Source organism: Nelumbo nucifera, chromosome 1 (assembly GCF_055504915.1).
Source record: "Nelumbo nucifera cultivar China Antique chromosome 1, China Antique-T2T, whole genome shotgun sequence".
Classification (NCBI taxonomy): Eukaryota; Viridiplantae; Streptophyta; class Magnoliopsida; order Proteales; family Nelumbonaceae; genus Nelumbo; species Nelumbo nucifera.
Genome location: NC_142649.1, coordinates 130,206,840 through 130,210,469, shown reverse-complemented (window position 1 = coordinate 130,210,469; position 3,630 = coordinate 130,206,840).

Sequence of the window (3,630 nt, the reverse complement as noted above, 5' to 3'; positions counted from 1 at the left end):
ATAAGAGAGACCTATTTCGTGCAGTCCATGTATTTGTTGTCTTCATACTGTTATTACATAATTACCCCTAGTTGGGGACCTTGATGTGATTTTTCGCGGGGTCTCTGGTTCAAAAGATGAGGGTGTCTTTGGCAGTCCGAAAAAAGCGGTTTGAACGACACCGTAGTTATGAAGCAGGCTCACGAGTCACTCGAGTCACCACCCACCCGTCACGACTCGTAGCCCCGTAGGGCCGTAAGGCCCGTAACGGACGAGTGTCAGCTGAACATTAAATCACAAAACCGAGGTCCAAGCCCAGAATTTATCGGCCGGGCCACAAATTAACTCCCCTAATTAAATGGTCCGAATTCCGACCTATCACATTCGTTCACATCATCACTCACGAGATGGAACAGTGAATGCTGAATTCTGTATCAATTTATCCACTTGAAGTGGACCAAACAATCCAATCAATGAACCAGTGAACGAATGAGTTTTCGAGTTCAAATCAGTCCCCCATTCCACAGCATATTTTTGCCGTATATTGGGAATATTTCCCGATGATAATATCAGGAATAATGATATCATCATCCGGAGATGTTTCAATACATGGTGGGGATGTGGTGTGGGACGTAGTGGGGGGCTGATTAGGTCTCTAAGTTTTCTAGGTCCAGTTTTTTGATAATTTTTAGGGCCCATCTGATTCACAATCGGAATCATAATTGGAATGAAAATCCCTTAGAATTGGATTCCAAATGGCTATTTCCCCATCTGTTTGAATTCAAACGGAATCAGAATTGGAATGGGGTTCTCATTCCCAAGGGAGGAGGAGTGAATGACCATCTATGTTATTATATCTATCCATATTATTATAAAAAGTGCTAATGAGGGTGTGAAACTTTTCTTTACTAAAATGCCCACATTTGTTATTTAGTCCGTCCCTAATTATGACGATTGAAAAGGTAATTTTAATTAATGTTTTTCACCTCATTTAATCCCCTTCATTAATTCTTGTATTTAAGTTATTAACTCACATTCTCTCTTATTAAATTCCATATTTAAATTAATTTTTCACTAATAAATGCTACTAATTAGATATATGTCTAATACTTTTAAAAATATAAACCAATATATTTCAAAACTTACTCAAAAAGAAAATCATTTTTTATCCCTGTGATGACTAAGCAATTCAACTATCCAAATCAAACAGGCCAACCCACGAAGTCATAGTTAGATAATACAATTTTTAAATAGAAATGAATATAAAAAATTACAAAAATGTAGAAAAATACACATTTATGATATTTTTATTGATGATGAAAATGAAATATATAATCTAAAACTAACAAAAAATGAAATTATTTGTCTTATTTGGCAAAGATCAATAGTCCAACTTTTGGGTCAAATCTATCAACATTGAATGTCATAATTAAATAATAAAAATTAATAAAATATAAAAAACAAACAAAATATAAAATATATAAATTTTACAAAAACAAACATTTTGGCACATGTATAATATCATATATTTACATATTAAACAAAAATAAGCATAAATAACAGTATTATTTTTACACACATGGAAATAAAAAATTATAGGAAAAATTGAACACATCTAGAACTCCATATTTACATTACTATTAAAAATATGAATAAAATCATAGAACTTTCTTCTAACTAAAATACCCATTTTTTGAATTTAATCCATATTTAGTTGTGAGGTTTAAAATATAGTTTGAACTACAATTTTCACATCATTCAATTCCCCCTCTTTAAATCTTATAGTTTTTTTGTAAATAAACAAAAAAGTATACACTAGGAAGATAAAACATTACAAAAAGAATAGTCCATCCAAATAGATAGGCCTACCAATGTTACCCAAAACTTTGTAGCCCAATATGAAGTGTTTAAATAATCAGATCCAAATTCTGCAGTATGCATTTGATTAATAGTGAAAAACAAAAAATAAAAAAAAATACATAAATTTTATATAAAAATTTGGATACATTATTCCTATCATTATCATCATCTAGAATTGTCACGTGCACGCTTACTAGTTCTCTTAAATGAGGGAATGTCATTCCACCAAGAATGAAAATCAGATTGAGTCCACCCAACCAAATGATTAGTCCAATTCTGATTCCAAACCATTATTCCCATAAACCAAACAGAGCCTTAATTTTTACATGTTGAAGGACTGGTCAGCTTTTTTCAGTTTTATATTTAATTTTACTGCCATTTTTAGTCTATCATACCATTTAACGGTATTAAAGTTAATTATTCTATTAAATAATCACAAAAATGACAATATTAATGAAGGAAAAATCTTTAAAAAAGATAAAATTAATAATCCTTGAAAAAAGAAACCAGAGTCAATGGACTTCTCGGATTGATTGAAAACTTGGATGGTTAGTATCAAAATGGCTGCAATTCATACCAAGATAGGTTTGGGCAATGACAGCCCATATCCAGGCAGTTTGGATTTGGCCAGGCCCAAAGTCAGTCCAAGCCACTCTACTTATATGGCTTAGAAGCTAGCCCAGGCCGGCTCAAACTCAGACAAAATTATGGTGTCATTGATTTATTAACTGTTCGTATAGTCGGAACTTTATGCACATATAGTTGTATCGAGTGAAGCTTCGTGTTGCTTTTACAGGGTTGGTCTGTCTACCGAGCTAAAATTAACTTTTGCCTTATATGATTGACAGTTGAGAACAAGAATTATGTCCTTATGAGGTCAAATTTGTAATTCTATATATTCGAAAAATGTAGCTACGGAATGCGGAAGCCGTTTATTTATTTATTTTGAAGGCTAAAATTATATTTTCATTCATCCAAGAAATTGATACAAGTAAATAGAATTGCCAATAATGCCGATCAGAGCCCAAATACAATTTCTTAAGAAGAACAAAATATATAAATAGAAATGGGTGAATAAATGAATTTTTGTAACCCAACAAAGGTGAAAAAATCACCAACATAAGTGGAAAAGCATAACTCCAATCCACCACAAACGCGTGAGAGAAAAGACAATAGATGTTCCCAAAAGAGATTGCAAGAGCCGGTAATAGCATGGTTGGAGTAGATCCACAAAAGAGGACAGAGCCCCAAACATTACAATCGATACCAAATATTGTAACTGCTTTCCAATACGGCATTCGCTGAAGAACTGCAAATGGAACTGACCATGAATTGCTTCTGTCGGAGAATCATGAATGGACTTAACCATAGACAACAAAAACGTAAAGCAACACCCACCAGTATCAAAAGGCCAATACAGGATCCAAGATCAAGTAACCCCTTTGTCAAAGCACCTACAAAAAGAAGAAAAAAAAACAAGAAAATAAATGAGAGAATAAAGGAAAAGGGGGGACTCCAAGAAGGGAGTCACCCCAACAGAGAGATTGATAGAGCCTCGAGAAACACGAGAGAGAAACTCTCTCTAAACAGAGAGAGGGAGAGGGAATGATTGTGCGACTTGTAGAGAGATTTGCAAGTCGTGACTTGCAAAGAGGGAGCGGTTTCAAACTATGGGGGGTTTCAGAGCGTGGAAATCTGCTCTACAGCCATTTATTTGACCTGGCTGGGGTTTCGGTCAAATACATAAGAGCTCCTCTTATGTTTACCTATAATTTGCCATCAGCGTTATTT